This window comes from Palaemon carinicauda, chromosome 5 (assembly GCF_036898095.1).
Source record: "Palaemon carinicauda isolate YSFRI2023 chromosome 5, ASM3689809v2, whole genome shotgun sequence".
Lineage (NCBI taxonomy): Eukaryota > Metazoa > Arthropoda > Malacostraca > Decapoda > Palaemonidae > Palaemon > Palaemon carinicauda.
The window spans coordinates 127,815,758-127,833,326 of NC_090729.1; the positions used below are offsets into that span (position 1 = coordinate 127,815,758).

Sequence of the window (17,569 nt, forward strand, 5' to 3'; positions counted from 1 at the left end):
ATGAAACAAGGAAAAATAAAATATTTTAAGAACAGTATTATTGAAATAAATATCTCCTATATAAACTATAAAAACTTTCACCAAAACCAGAGGAAGAGAATAAGATAGAATAGTGTGCCCGAGTGTACCCTCAAGCAAGAGAACTCTAACCCAAGGGAGCTGAATGGCCTCCTAAGCCCCAATGCTGGTCTTACGGTCCAAATCCATACATCCAAAACAAGCCCTCTAATCCTACTCAAAATAAATATTTATGTCAAAGTTTGTAGTTATCTAAGTATTATTATTATTATTATTATTATTATTAGTAGTAGTATTATTATTACTACTACTACTACTAATAGCTAAGCTAAAACCATAGTTGGAAAAGCAAGATGCTATATAAGCCCAAGGGCTCCAACAGAGAAAAATAGCCAAGTGAGGAAAGGAAATAAGGAAATAGATAAACAATATAAGAGGTAATGAAAAATTAAAAGAAAACATTTAAAAAATAACATTAAAACATATTTCCAACTATAAAACTATAAAAAGAATTGTGTCAGTCTGTTCATAAAAAAAAAAACATTTGCTGCAACTTTGAAATTTTGAAGTTCCACTGATTCAACTACCCAATTAGGAAGATCATTCCCCAACTCGGAGAGTCCTATTTAACTCGCGTCACCTCTGTGTTAATATAATTCTAAGTTATTTAATTTCATTTGCAGATCATCATTGAGGGTATTTCATCTAGCTGTCCCTTATTTCTCCCCTTCGGAAGGTAAGTACAAACAAATAACTTGATTTGTGGTAAAGACACCTTATAATCTCACAAATGAGGTAAATAGAGGGATGTTTTGATGTGATTGTCCAGCAATTTTAAAGAAATGAATTCTGATCACATTACTTTAGAGGCTGTGCTTTTTATAGATTGAGACTATTATTATTATTATTATTATTATATATTATTATTATTATTATTATTATTTTTTATTGTTGTTGTTGTTGTTATTGTTGTTATTATTATCATTATTATAATTATTATTGTTGTTGTTGTTGTTGTTGTTGTTGTTATTATAATCATTACGAATATTGTTATTACTTTTATTATTATTATTATTATTATTATTTTATTATTGTTGTTGTTGTTGTTGTTGTTGTTGTTGTTGTTGTTATTATTATTATTATTATTATTATTATGTTTGTGCCTAAATCACTTCATATGACGTGCTATGTTTCTCCAAGTTGATTAATACGAACTTGACCAGCCCTATTTCTAAGGTTTATTCCATAAGAAGCGATGCATTCTACGAATGATATTATAGAGGACAGTAATTATAATTTATTTTGAAAAATAATTAACAGAGAGAGAGAGAGAGAGAGAGAGAGAGAGAGGAGAGAGAGAGAGAGAGAGAGAGAGAGAGAGAGAATTAAAAAGGAATTATGAAAAAGAGAAATAGGGATGTATTCTACGAATGATATTAAAGAGGACAGTAATAATAATTTATTTTGAGAAATTATCAGGAGAGAGAGAGAGAGAGAGAGAGAGAGAGAGAGAGAGAGAGAGAGAGAGAGAGAGAGAGATAATTAAAAAGGAATTATGAAAAAAGAGAAATATTGATTTTGTGATGGGCTTTCCTTTTATGGGAATTTTTGGGTGAAGATCCGATTAATGGTTTTTATGATATGATGATCATGATGATAATGATGATTTTTTTTTATGAACTTCAGTTTCCTAGACTTTCCTTCTTCGTTTCTCGTGAATTTAAAAGTTTTATTTCTCAAAAGAAATAAGATAGAATTCTGCCAGTATGGAATATATAAAATGCTATTGCAAGATATTGAAATATTTTATTGCAAAATGTTGGATTTTCCTTTTTCTTTCTGAAAGTTTTCTTTATGGAATTGAAAATTGTTTTTCTTTGATTATTAAAACAAATTAAAAGTAAAATATTTGCCAAAAACATTAATTATGTATTATACGATTCATTTTCTAGTTAGGAAAAAAAGACCAGAAAAAGACGTTGATTCAGGATCGTGCAAATATCTAGTAAACAGTGAATCTTTGTCTAACTTTTCTTTGGTAATATCGTAAATATTGTTTTCGGCTTCTCACTTTTATTACGACGTGTTCAAAGTAAACATCAAGTTCATCGGACAATTGATTAATCAGGAAATAGCAAGCAACGTGCCAGAACTTTAAGGATAATTAGAGAAACTATAATCTGTGAGACAGAAGCATCTATTTGTTTTGGGTAGAAGCAGCTTTAAAGGGCAATAGTGCAGGAAAGAGAATATCTATTGAAGGAGGAGGAGGAGGAGGAGGAGGAGGAAGAGGAGGAAGAGGAGGAGGAGGAGGAAGAGGAGGAGGAGGAAGAGGAGGAGGACAAAAATGATGCCTGAAAAAAAAAGATGCAGGTAGAATTTGATTATTTGATTACTCTTAAACTTTCAGCTTTCAGAAATGTCTATTGTTATGATATGCAGCGTAACTTTGATATTAATTCATTGGAAGAGGTAGACATAAACATGAAATATGTGTAATTGAGAGAGAGAGAGAGAGAGAGAGAGAGAGAGGAGAGAGAGAGAGAGAGAGAGAGAGAGAGAGAGCAAGCCACACTGCCCTTATCTCCCCTTACCCGAAAGCACAATCTCCGATGCACCTGTTTCCGGAATGCGAATGGATGGGAGGCTTGGCCGTCTAGACGTCCTCCGTGGCTGAAGTTTAAGGCACACAAATTTTCTGCCCCTCTCGCTGATAATGACGTCCATTCAAGCAGTAAAACGTCGCGCTCGGTTCGAATTCCTGCGTGAAAGTGCACGTGGACTGGTTGCCAGTCTCGGTCGTAGGGTGTTTTGCCTCGGCCATTGCAGGGAGAGATTTGCTGACCTAAAATATACCGGGATCAAGTGATCGAAAGATATCGAGACGTGCGGGAGGGACCAGGGTGGGGGGCCGGGGGGGGGAAGGGGGGGAGACTTAGAGGGAGGAGAGACCACTGATGGGAGGAGAGACATAGAGGTGGGGTGAGGTTTTGGAATGGGGACGATGGGGTGTATTATTATTATTATTATTATTATTATTATTATTATTATTATTATTACTAGCCAAGCTACAACCCTAGTTGGAAAAGCAAGATGCTATAAGCGTAAGGGCTCCAATAGGGAAAAATAGCCCAGTGAGGAAAGGAAATAAGGAAATAAATAAATGATGAGAATAAATTAACAATAAATTATTCTAAAAATAGTAACAACTGATTGATATATTATAGAAATGACGAAAATGTGGGATGAATTTGGCATGAGGGAGGGGTGAGAGTGTTTAAAGGTTTAAAGGTCGATCAGGAATAACAGAGGGAAGGGACAGTGACATTGCCCTATCAAGCAGGACAATGTCCAGAGACTGACCATATTATACATATCATCAGCGCCCAAGCCCTCTCTCCACCCAAGCTAGGACCAAGGAGGGCCAGGTAATGGCTGCTGATGACTCAGCAGATAGACCTATAGGCTCCCCCAAACCCCCCATGTTTAGCTCACAAGGATAGTGAGGTTGCAGAAACCAAAGGAACTAACCAGTTGTTGTTGATGTAGGTGTGAGTTATGGAACGAGGTGGCAAGGGTGAGTGCCGAGAATTATGGGTGAGGCTGAACTGATGCAATCGGTGCACTGGCCAAGGGAGCACCATTCCTCTGGCCCCATGATTGGTGACGTCAGCGTCAATATCATTCCCATACTGGTAGTGGACAGATATTTTCTCTCTCTCTCTCTCTCTCTCTCTCATACTGGTGGTGGACAGATATTCTCTCTCTCTCTCTCTCTCTCTCTCTCTCTCTCTCTCTCTCTCTCTCTCTCTCTCTCACTTTAGAGTCAGGTTAAGAATATTCTAAACTGTGAAAATATAAATATTTTTGCCATCACCTCGAAACCATTACATGCTTACGCTGCTATTCTATATGTCAATATTTTCGCAATATTATTGTTTTGCAAACCAGTTCTCTCTTCGAAACTCAACTCCCAGGGGATGGGGGTGGGAAGAGCCGGTGAGACGGAGGTGGGAGGGTGAGCTATCAACCCGATAACAGCAGAACGTAAGATGCTGCTAATAAAGAAAGTATGTTGGAATGTGATCCTCAACACAAGCTTCTGGGAATATGAAAGTCTCCATTGATCTAAATTTCAGCCTCAATAGCTGGAAGCTTTCTTAGTTATAGCACCAACAAGCAAAATTGTAAATTAAGATCAGTACATCATTTAATGTAGTAAATAAATCAATTTGAAATCCTATAGTTAGTTATAATTTTGTTTATATAAAAGTACATTTTTTATGGTTTTAAAGTTAGTGGTAGAATGATAATTTCTTATTTTACTTGTACTCTGCCATCCTTTTTTTCCTTTCCTCACTGGGCTATTTTTCCCTATTGGAGCCCTTGAGCTTATAGCATACTGCTTTTCCAACTAGGGTTGTAGCTTAGCTAGTGATAACAATAATAATATCTGGCATTCTTGGCAACTTAGCATTATCTAATGCTGAAGTTGACCCTTCTGGATTTTGCAAATTGGGAGAGTTGGAGAGAACGGGGTGGCTTTATAATGAGGCTTGTGTTCCTCCTGTTCATTGATGCTGTGTTTCTTGCAAATTTCTTATATCTCCTGATGGAGAAACATTAATTAGGTCTATTTCTGGGTGTAAAATCTACATCTGATGAGTCGTCTTCTGAACTTTCTGCTATGCTCTCTTCATATTTAAAATGAAATTCCAGCTACGTAGGAAGAATGTTACTGACATGGACCTTATTTTTTAGTGAGGGATTTCTTCTTTTTTTCTTCTACTAGTGTTTGCAAGTACCTCCGCTAAGGAGGCTGTTAAATAGAGTCGGTTGATTTATTTCTTTATTTATTTGTCCGTGTTTGTGTCAGTGGACAGAATTACGTCAAAACTACATGACGGAGTTTGATGAAATTTTTACTATAGACAGATGTTAGGTCTTGGACGACCCCATTAAATTTTGGAGATGATCCTGATTTGCATTTTTCGGCATTTTAAAGACATCAAACAAATTGACGGATTTTGACGAAATTTCCACCACAGTTAGATGGACGACTCCATTAATGTTTGGCGAAGGTCAGAAATCTCTGATTTCTTATGTTAACTATGATTTTCGTTCGCAGAATTGAATCAGGGCTTATACTTTCTGTTGCATTGGCAATATCTTTACTGCACTGCAATTGTTCAGTGGCTACTTTCCTCCAAGTAAGGTTAGAAGAGACTCTTTAGCTATGGTAAGCAGCTCCTCTAGGAGAAGGAGACTCCAAAATCAAACCATTGTTCTCTAGTATTTGGTAGTGCCATAGCCTGTGTACGATGGTCTTCCACTGTCTTGGGTTAGAGTTTTCTTACTTGAGGGTAAACTCGGGTACACTATCCTATCTTATTTCTCTTCCTCTTGTTTTGTTAATGCTTTTACAGTTATATAGGAAATATTTATTTTAGTATTGTTACTGTTCTTGAAATATCTTATTTTTCCTTGTTTCCTATCCTCACTGGGCTATTTTCCCTGTTGGGGTTCCTGAGCTTATGGCATCCTGCTTTTCTAACTAGGGTTATAGCTTAGCAAGTAATAATAATAATACAAATAACTCAAATCTGGCTAAAGTGAATCTTTTGACGCCCATGATTTTCAGATAGGAATTATTGTTTCACACCGGATGTTATGTCCAAGAATTTTCTTTTTGACCTTGATTATAGTTATTTATTCTAATTATATAAAAGTTTTCTGATTGTCATAGCATAATTATTCTAGATGGTTTGTGAATATGAATGAATAATCTCATATAAACGCATACTGTATGATGATGATAAATAATAATAATAATAATAATAATAATGATGATGATGATGATGATGATGATGATGATAATAACATAGGTATGAATACGTTTTTTCACAATAATCAGGAGACAAAAAGTTAACATTTGATTGGACCTAATCGTAAATCGTATCATTACACTCGACAAAAATCATAGATTCCAATAAACGGAGATTTTTTTTATTTATTTTTTTATTTTTTTTATTATTTTTTTTTTCTGCAAAGCATATAGTGGATCTCTAATGAATAAATGTTAAAGCACAAATTACAACTTGTCATTTAACTCTCTTAATGTAGTAAATCTATATTAGGTATTAGTTAATTTACCTCCTTTATTTGTTATTTACTTGTGACTTTATATGATTATTCATAATACTTTCTTCTCTCTTAACATTTTTAACAATACAATTCTACTAAGGTGGACACTTTTATCCGTGTAGGCACCTCAGGATTATGTATGTATGTATGTATGTATTATTATTATTATTATTATTATTATTATTATTATTATTATTATTATTATTATTATTATTATTACTTGGAAAGCTACAACCCTAGCTGGAAAAGCCGGATGCTATTAGCCCAGGGGCTCCAACAGGGAAAATAGCCCAGTGAAGAAAGGAAACAGAAAAAATATAATATTTTAAGATCAGTAACAACATTAGAATAAATATTTCCTTTATAAACTTTAACAAAACAAGTGGAAGAGAAATAAGATAGAATAGTGTGCCCGAGTGTACCCTCAATCGACGGATAGGTTTGCTTAAAGCAAATGCGTGTTACAGACTAATACACACACAAACAAAGCCACTCCAACACCTTCTAAAACATAACTGCGCCAGGACTCCTTGCTGCTTGGAGGAAGGACGCTGTTGACTGGTACAACACAGGAACATACGTTACCGGGTCCTAAGCGATGTCAGGCAGGGCAGCCGATTGGGACTACGGTCTACCCCAAAGCCAAAGCAAAGTCCTTCGAAAAGAAGCCAACCGTGCTTACCCCCATACAAATTAGAAAAAAACACTTTAATAGAAGATTAATAATAATGAAAATAGATTTCCTTCTGAGGGCAGCCAAATTTTCATTTTAATATTCTTCTACAGCCATAATCCCATATCATCACACATCAATCACTATTCATTCTGTTTGTCATCTTGCTAGTTCTATTGGCATTTTTATTGTAATTTTTAGAATTATTATTATTATTATAATAATTATTATTATTATTATTATTATTATTATTATTATTATTAAAATTCATAAAATTAGTAAAATGATTTTTATCAATATTATTATTTTTAGAATTTATAAAATTATTAAAATTTTTATTACTGAAATTATTAGTATCATTAATGATATTATTAAATTATTTATTATTAATAAATTATTAAAATTATTATTATTAGAATTAATAAAATTCTAGAAAAATTTATTATTGAAATTATTGGTATCATTAATATTGAAATAATTATTGTTAATAAATGTTTAAATTTATTATTATTATTATTATTATTATTATTATTATTATTATTATTATTATTATTATTATTATTATTGGAATCAGTCCATACAAATAAAAGGAAACATCTGCTATCCCTTTTTCATTGCTTAACTAATAGCAATTTACCTGGCGTGACAAAACCAAAGGTCACTGACTCCCTCTTCTCATGTTAATATTCCCACTTCCGCGAGCATTTAGTCAAGTGTAAGCGCTTGCGTAGATGAAGCAGTTGCCAATTGATATATTATCGCTCCATTTTTCTTTCAGCAAGACAAATTGCGATCAATTTTTACATTGATAGGTTCGCTTGATAGTCATTCTTTGTATCATTCACAAAATTTCTGTATTTAAGTTAGAATCTAATTTTGTCCTTTCTTAAGTTAGAATCTAATTCTGTCCTTTCTTAAGTTAGAATCCAATTTTGTCCTTTCTTAAGTTAGAATCCAATTCTGTCCTTTCTTAAGTTAGAATCTAATTTACCCTTTCTTAAAGTTAGAATTTAATTTTGTCCTTTCTTAAGTTAGAATCTAACTCTGTCCTTTCTTAAGTTAGAATATAATTTTGTCATTTCTTAAGTTAGAATCTAATTTACCCTTTCTTAAAGTTAGAATTTAATTTTGTCCTTTCTTAAGTTAGAATCTAACTCTGTCCTTTCTTAAGTTAGAATATAATTTTGTCATTTCTTAAGTTAGAATCTAATTTACCCTTTCTTAAAGTTAGAATTTAATTTTGTCCTTTCTTAAGTTAGAATCTAACTCTGTCCTTTCTTAAGTTAGAATATAATTTTGTCATTTCTTAAGTTAGAATCTAATTTACCCTTTCTTAAAGTTAGAATCTAATTTTGTCCTTTCTTAAGTTAGAATCTAACTCTGTCCTTTCTTAAGTTAGAATATAATTTTGTCATTTCTGAAGTTAGAATCTAATTGTGTCATTTTTGAAGTTAGAATCTAATTCTGAAATTAGAAAGTAATTTTGTCCTTTCTTAATTTAGAATCTAATTTTGTCCTTTCATAAGTTAGAATTTAATTTTGTACATTCTTATATTAGAATCTAATTTTGTCATTTCTGAAGTTAGAATTTAATTTTGTCCTTTCTTAAGTTACAGTATAATTTTGTCCTTTCATAAGTCAGAATCTAATTTTGTCTTTTTTTCAAGATAGAATGTAATTTTGTAATTTCTGAAGTGAAAATCTAATTTTGTCCTTTCTTAAGTTAGAATCTAATTTTGTCCTTTCATATGTCAGAATTTAATTTGGCCCTCTTTTAAGTTAGAATCTAGTTTTGTCCTTTCTTAAGTTAGAATCTAATTTTGTCCTTTTTAAGTTAGAATCTAATTTTGTCCTTTTTAAGTTAGAATCTAATTTTGTCCTTTCTTAAGTTTGAATCTCATTTTGGCCTCACTTAAATTAGAATATAATTTTGTCCTTTCTTAAGTTGGAATCTAATTCTGTCATTCCTTAAGTTAGAATCTAATTTTGTCTTTTCTTAAGTTAGAATCTAATTTTTCATTTCTTAATTTAGAATCTAATTTTGTCATTTCTGAAGTTAGAATCTAATTTTGACCTTCCGTAAGTTAGAATCTAATTTTGTCATTTCTGAAGTTAGAATCTAATTTTGTCCTTTATTAAGTTAGAGTGTAATTTTGTCATTTCTGAAGTTAGAATCTAATTTTGTCATTTCTTATGTTAGAATCTAATTTTGTCCTTTATTAAGTTAGTCTAATTTTGTCATTCTTGAAGTTAGAATCTAATTTTGACCTTCCGTAAGTTAGAATCCAATTTTGTCATTTCTGAAGTTAGAATCTAATTTTGACCTTCCGTAAGTTAGAATCTAATTTTGTCATTTCTGAAGTTAGAATCTAATTTTGACCTTCCGTAAGTTAGAATCTAATTTTGTCATTTCTGAAGTTAGAATCTAATTTTGACCTTCCGTAAGTTAGAATCTAATTTTGTCATTTCTGAAGTTAGAATCTAATTTTGTCCTTTATTAAGTTAGAGTCTAATTTTGTCATTTCTGAAGTTAGAATCTAATTTTGTCATTTCTGAAGTTAGAATCTAATTTTGTCCTTTATATTGTTAGAGTGTAATTTTGTCATTTCTGAAGTTAGAATCGAATTTTGACCTTCCGTAAGTTAGAATCTAATTTTGTCATTTCTGAAGTTAGAATCTAATTTTGTCCTTTATTAAGTTAGAGCCTAATTTTGTCATTTCTGAAGTTAGAATCTAATTTTGTCCTTTATTATGTTAGAGTCTAATTTTGTCATTTCTGAAGTTAGAATCTAATTTTGACCTTCCGTAAGTTAGAATCTAATTTTGTCATTTTTGAAGTTAGAATCTAATTTTGTCCTTTATTAAGTTAGAGTCTAATTTTGTCATTTCTGAAGATAGAATCTAATTTTGACCTTCCGTAAGTTAGAATCTAATTTTGTCATTTCTGAAGTTAGAATCTATTTTTGTCCTTTATTAAGTTAGAGTGTAATTTTGTCATTTCTGAAGTTAGAATCTAATTTTGTCATTTCTGAAGTTAGAATCTAAATTTGTCCTTTATTAAGTTAGAGTGTAATTTTGTCATTTCTGAAGTTAGAATCTAATTTTGACCTTCCGTAAGTTAGAATCTAATTTTGTCATTCCTGAAGTTAGAATCTAATTTTGTCCTTTATTAAGTTAGAGTGTAATTTTGTCATTTCTGAAGTTAGAATCTAATTTTGTCCTTTATTAAGTTAGAGTGTAATTTTGTCATTTCTGAAGTTAGAATCTAATTTTGTCCTTTATTAAGTTAGAGTCTAATTTTGTCATTTCTGAAGTTAGAATCTAATTTTGACCTTCCGTAAGTTAGAATCTAATTTTGTCATGTCTGAAGTTGGAATCTAATTTTGACCTTCCGTAAGTTAGAATCTAATTTTGTCATTTCTGAAGTTAGAATCTAATTTTGACCTTCCGTAAGTTAGAATCTAATTTTGTCATTTCTGAAGTTAGAATCTAATTTTGTCATTTCTGAAGTTAGAATCTAATTTTGTCCTTTATATTGTTAGAGTGTAATTTTGTCATTTCTGAAGTTAGAATCGAATTTTGACCTTCCGTAAGTTAGAATCTAATTTTGTCATTTATGAAGTTAGAATCTAATTTTGTCCTTTATTAAGTTAGAGTATAATTTTGTCATTTCTGAAGTTAGAATCTTAGTTTGTCATTTCTGAAGTTAGAATCTAATTTTGTCCTTTATTAAGTTAGAGTGTAATTTTGTCATTTCTGAAGTTAGAATCTAATTTTGTCCTTTATTAAGTTAGAGTCTAATTTTGTCATTTCTGAAGTTAGAATCTAATTTTGACCTTCCGTAAGTTAGAATCTAATTTTGTCATTTCTGAAGTTAGAATCTGATTTTGTCCTTTATTAAGTTAGAATCTAATTTTGTCCTTTATTAAGTTAGAGTCTAATTTTGTCATTTCTGAAGTTAGAATCTAATTATGTCCTTTCTTAAGTTGCAATCTAATTTTGTCATTTCTGAAGTTAGAATCTAATTTTGACCTTCCGTAAGTTAGAATCTAATTTTGTCATTTCTGAAGTTAGCATCTAATTTTGTCATTTCTGAAGTTAGAATCTAATTTTGTCCTTTATTAAGTTAGAGTCTAATTTTGTCATTTCTGAAGTTAGAATCTAATTATGTCCTTTCTTAAGTTGCAATCTAATTTTGTCCTTTCTTAAGTTAGAATCTAATTCTGTCTTTACTTGAGCTAGAATCTAATTCTTTCCTCTCATGATTTAAAATATAATTTTATCCTTTAACGTACAGATGGACATCACTATAAAAGATTCTAATCTTTTACACAGTACACTGTTAAAAATTTCACGTAAAAAACGGTAAAAATCCTGAAATAAATGTTGGCTGGCATTTACCTTTTTTTAAAAACAGATATATTGACGTATATGAGTGATATTACGGTCACCAACCTGTAAAAGATAATAATAAAATGGGGTAAAAATTACGGTCGCCTGTATTTTACTGAAATACGGCTGAGGTCAGTATATTACGGTTATGTTATCAGTGTACAAAAATAAGAAGAGTCATATATCTTTTAAGTAATTTATACAGATTCAATACTATATAACATACGTTACAATACTTATAATTGAAGTGGAAACCTGTTCTATCAGTGCAGTATTACTTTCAGTACAGTTTAGCACTTATGATATTACAGTACAAATTTCATGTAATACATAACAGTAATAATGTCAATTTTACAGATTCTTTTTCTTTGGTCTTTTCATTTTCTGATGGTAATCCAACTAATAATAAAATTAGATTTTTCTACCCGATTTATTCATATGATATATTTGGAAAGGATAATCTCGTATACCTTTTTAATGTTAAAAGAACTAGCACTGGTAATCCTAGTAATCCTCCCTAATCTCTCTAATCCCCATTCCCCTTTTAATCCACCCGACGTTGCCACACGTTCTCATATGTAATCACATAATTAAAGTCATAATTACATTTTCATACGTTTCTCATGTCAATGTTGTTCAAAGCTCTTCACTTTTTGCAGATTTCAAGAAGTTATTCCTCTTATTCAAAAGATATCTCGTGACTAATTAATTATTCATTAAATTGATATACGGATTAATAAATGCTAGAAACTTTATTACTTACATCATACTTGGATTATGATGTAACATTGTGTTTTTAATTGCTTTATGTGTCCTCACGATCAGAATACGTTGGTTCCCTTGTGTTTTGAAAATCATAAATTAAACTCAACGAACGAATTTATTATCATCACAATTATTACCTTAATTATTTAATGACGATCGTCATATCATAATGGAAACTAGCTCATTATATCAAAAGAGACATGACTTTTTTTTTTTTTTTTTTTTTTTTTTTTTTTTTTTGACTGTCACTGAATGATTCCTCTACGAGCAAAGAAAATGTATTAGGTTTAGCAACCATCATTGGAGATCCATTTTTATCGGGTTGTGCATTACTGTACCGTACTAAGTACCGAAGAGCGTTTCGTAATTCAGTACCGAAGTACTAAGAGAGAGAGAGAGAGAGAGAGAGAGAGAGAGAGAGAGAGAGAGAGAGAGAGAGAGAGAGAGAGAGAGAAATTTCTTCTTCCGACAGCATTTTGTGGCTTCGTTTCTCACGCGTTCTTAACTCACTTCCGAACAGCGAGTCCATTCATATAATGCAAAACGGCTCGACTGATGTGTATACAAATAAGTCGTTTTTGGAAACCATTGGCAACTCCATTCCTCTCGCCTTTGTTAAGCTAAGTCGTCAGCAGTCAGCAGGACTCATCTGACATTCCGGAAGCTAGGTACGAAGAGAGCATACACCCGTTTAATCTCTTCTTCGAAAGGGGCAACGCGATATGTGTGTGAGGGTGTGCGTGTGCGTGTCCCAAGCATTTAATTACAGTAGGGTAATTGAGGATGCCATCTTGGGTTAATATTATTATTATTCGCTGTAATGACTATGACTTTAGTTGATGTAATAGGGATTTGTAATTGGGCGAGTGCATGACAGGAAAATTATACTCTGGAGAGAGAGAGAGAGAGAGAGAGAGAGAGAGAGAGAGAGAGAGAGAGAGAGAGAGAGAGAGAGAGAGAGAGAGAGGCAGGGCAGTATATATATATACTGTATATATATATATATATATATATATATATATATATATATATATACATATATATATATATATATGTATATATATATGTGTGTGTGTATATACATAGAGAGAGAGAGAGAGAGAGAGAGAGAGAGAGAGAGAGAGAGAGAGAGAGAGAGAGAGAGAGAGAGAGAGAGAATGAATGAATGAAGGCGTTGCAGCTCGACATGTGTTTAATGGCATCAAATTCCTTCTTATCTTTATTCATAATGACCGTACAATTTCGTAGAACAATAAAATAAAGCCATTAATTTGTTAAGCAGGTTTCAGCAGCGTAGAGTGAGCCACAATGGAATTATTAGAGAAGTAGGGAAGAATATCTTATTGACATTATATATATATATATATATATATATATATATATATATATATATATATATATATACATATATATATATATAATATATATATATATATATATATATATATTTATATATATATATATATATATATATATATATATATATGTATATATATATATATATATATATATATATATATATATATATATATATGTGTGTGTGTGTGTGTGTGTGTGTGTGTGTGTATACAGTGTAATAATGATAGAAAACACTAAAAGATAAGAAAAGAGCAACAAGGATACAAGAGCAAACTAAAGTAGAGGATATTATAGAAACATGTAAGAAAGAGAAGTGGACATGATATGACATGTAATGAGAATGACAGATAATAGATGAACATTAAAAAGAACAGAATGGGTCTCTAGCGAAGGAAAAGGCAGGGGAAGGGAGAGAAGACGATGGAATGAGGAACTAAGAAAATTTGCTGGTATAAAGTGACACAGAAAGACCATAAACAAACGCGAGTGGAAGGACATATTTGAGGCCTTTGTTCTGCAGTGGGCTAGTAATGGCTGATGATGATGATTTATGCATTAACAAAAAATTAAACTGAATAAATGCGAATGATGAATATCAGACAAATGGAGAAAAGACTGAATGAGTTGACGCTTGATGAACCTCAGACGTAAGACTGGGAAAGGCTATATAGCATCACGGTCCAGACCTTGTATAGCATATACAGTATAACACAGACGTTATGGCGTATCTCATCTGGTTCCGGCATCTGAATATCGTTTACTTCACATTCTGAAAAATGGAAGATATATTTTTGTAGTCAAAGATGAACACTAATTTGTCCCAGTCTAGTGACAAAATTCGAACATTGCTGTAATAACAGGTTTTTTTTTATAGCAATTAGTTCAGCCAACTGCAGCCATTATTGTAGTCACTGGGGTATTAGAATAGCGGCAATATGAGGATAAAAAGCGTCTGAAAATATATTTATATTAATGCAACGGTAAATAACATGAAAATGTTTAGGCCATTAAGATCCAACAATGTTTTGATAATATGGTACCAACAATATTTGGATATAAGGCCACCAAGATTATGTGGAACTTTTTTTTTTTTTTTTTTTTCTTTTTTTTAATTGTAGATGGCCCCAACCTTGTACGAGACACGAGCTCTTGCTCATAACAACTGGTCATATATGGGCTCACTGATACTTCTTTTATAAAGTAAAGTCTCTACATTATTATTATTATTATTATTATTATTATTATTATTATTATTATTATTATTATTATTAAATGCTAGGCTACAACATTAGTTGGAAAAGCATGAGGCTATAAGCCCAGGGGCCCCAACAGGGAAAATAGCCCAGTGAGGAAAGGAAATAAGGAAAAATAAAAAAATTCAAGAACAGTAAGGATGCTCTTTAACAATTAAAACTTTATTGTAATTCTTATCAATGCACCCAACATTAGATCTGCCCGAGTGCCTACTGAAGGCTTCTTACACGATACTGATACAAAGATTTATGGATAGGTTGAAGTTTGAGTAAATGTTGTAAAAAGGACACCCTCTTGGGCCAATAACAATAGTTCCATTGCCAGGTTCTTTGTTTATTGATTAGATGAAAAATGAGTGTGTCAGCGATTACACCACACGACAAGCGGGCATATGTAACATACACATGTATATATATATATATATATATATATATATATATATATATATATATATATATATATGTATGTGTGTGTGCATATGGTATGTTGTATATATATGTATATATGCACATATATATACATATATATATATATATATATATATATATATATATATATATATATATGTATGTATGTGTGTGTGCATATATGTAGTATATATATGTATATATGCACATATATATACATATATATATATATATATATATATATATATACACAGTATACATATATACATATGTATATATACACAGTAAACATATATATGCATATATATATATATATATATATATATATATATATATATATATTTATATATTAGCTAAGGTACAACCCTAGTTGGAAATGCAATATGCGATAAGCCCAAGGGCTCCAACAGGGAAAAACAGCCCAGTGAGAAAAGGAAATAAGGAAACAAATTAACAATATAGGAAATCATGAACAATTAAAATAAAATATATCAAGAACAGCAACATCAAAACAGATATTTCATATATAAACTATAAAAAGATTATTCGCGTGTATGTGTTTGTGCGTGTGCCTATGTGAACGAGTGACTGATAGATTAGTCAATGGAATGTGCTCTGTTTCCTGTACCCAAATGGATTTGTACAAGGATATTGTGTACTCTTCCTTTACCTCATCAAACAGGATATTCTATTTCCGGTCCTTTCCACCGTAACTGCTAAGGAAATGTTGAATGAAAGTTAAAATTTTGTCTACGTTATCAACATTATCATAAGTTATGTTATACTCATTTTTTATTATAATCGTTTTTATATAAATATAGAAATTTTATAATCATAACTGTTATAGTCATTATAATTAATATTGTTGTTTTCCATGAGCTATTATAATTATAATCATTAAGGCTAATGTTATTATTTACCATAACAAGGTAACGTTCATATAGAAATTACTCAAAAATATTGATATTGGTAGGCGAACATAGAAGATAATTATTGTTGTTGTTATTCATATTATTATTTGAAACAGAACAAGAACACTATTGAATATGTGATAAATATTATCAATTAAGCTTCCAAAACCTGAATTCAAAATTGTATTATTATTATTATTATTATTATTATTATTATTATTAGCTAAGGTACAGCCCTAGTTGGAAAAGCAGGATGCTATAAGCCCAAGGGCTCCAACAGGGAAAATAGCTCAGTGAGGAAAGGAAATAAGTAGACTACAATAGGAGTAATGAATAATTAATACAAAATATTTTAAGTTCAGTAAAAACGTTGAATTAGATATGTCATATATAAAATTATTATCAATTCATATATTATGAATCTTTTAAAAGCAATTGATAGATAGATTATTCACTTATTATTCACTGATTATTCACTAACTATTCACTGAAAGGTGGTGCCACTGTTCTTCCGGTTAGTCATCTCCGGTTTTGAAATGTCAAAGATGAATAATTAAGGTTTAAGGTTCATAAATTGATTACATCAAATTCATGATCACTCGATAGATTTGTAAATAGACGAATAGATAGATTGGTAAGTAGATAAGTATAATAAATGTTGTTCGTATATTACTCATATGAAAGTATGTGTATGTATGTATGTATGTAGGTACAGAAATCCTTGGATATATAATTGGACAACATTTAAAGTGTGGTCTTTTTGGAAACTGTTTAAAGTCTATATAGAATCTAGACGGAATGGTCACACTGTAAACACGAATAGATTGACGTATTTTGGATCGTCGTAATCTTCCCCCAAAATTAAAGTTGAAGACAACAAAATTTGCATCAGGAAGTATATGTCAAATGATGTAAATAAGTAATCGACGTTCGTGACTGCAAAAAATAAAAACTTGTCTCGGGAGATGTTCTTTTTCTGCTGATCTGTCAAAATTGTTGATTAAGGCGTCGATGACTCAAGTCATTGAGAACAGTAAAATCAAATATAAATTATAACCTGAGGTAATTGGAGCACGCAGAATAATTGAAAGAATTGTACAATAAATAAACTTGTGCAGTATATAAAATATGATATAACTGCTCATACAGTATATAATGAAATGTGATCTGGCTGCTTAGTCATTATATAAGATGCATTATAGTTGTGTCCAAAAATAATACACTTCTCGGTGATGGTCTGAAGCTCGATTGTATTTCTTAATGTCTGCATCCTCAACATCTTTGTGAGCTAAGGACTGGGGGATTTAGGGGAGCCTACAGGTCTACCTTCTGATTAATCAGCAGTCATTACCTGGACCTCCCTGGTCCTAGCTTGATGAAGAGGGAGCTTGTAGCCTGATCATATTTATATATGGTCAGTCTCTAGGCCTAGGGCATTATCATGTTCCTTGCCTCTACCATTTATGAGCAACCTTTAAACTTGTATGAGAAAAATTCAAGTTGTTAACGAGTGTTGTTGACTGAAGTACACACAAAGTACACATGTAGCATATGGAAGCCCTGTAATTTTCTTTGAACTGTAAAGAACTGCTTTGCTTGTAAGTCTGGTCTGGTAACAACTTTACTCTCACGATGTAAGTTACTTT

General features: G+C 31.4%; 1 long non-coding RNA gene across 1 annotated transcript in view; it reads left to right on the plus strand.

The window, feature by feature from the left end:
* The window catches only part of LOC137640567 (uncharacterized), a 226,513-nt gene extending 225,759 nt beyond the window's left edge, over positions 1–754 (plus strand). Inside the window, exon 5 of the long non-coding RNA XR_011044404.1 lies at positions 702–754. This is a non-coding gene — a long non-coding RNA (uncharacterized lncRNA). The remainder of the gene's footprint in view (positions 1–701) is intronic.
* Positions 755–17,569: the final 16,815 nt, after the last annotated feature.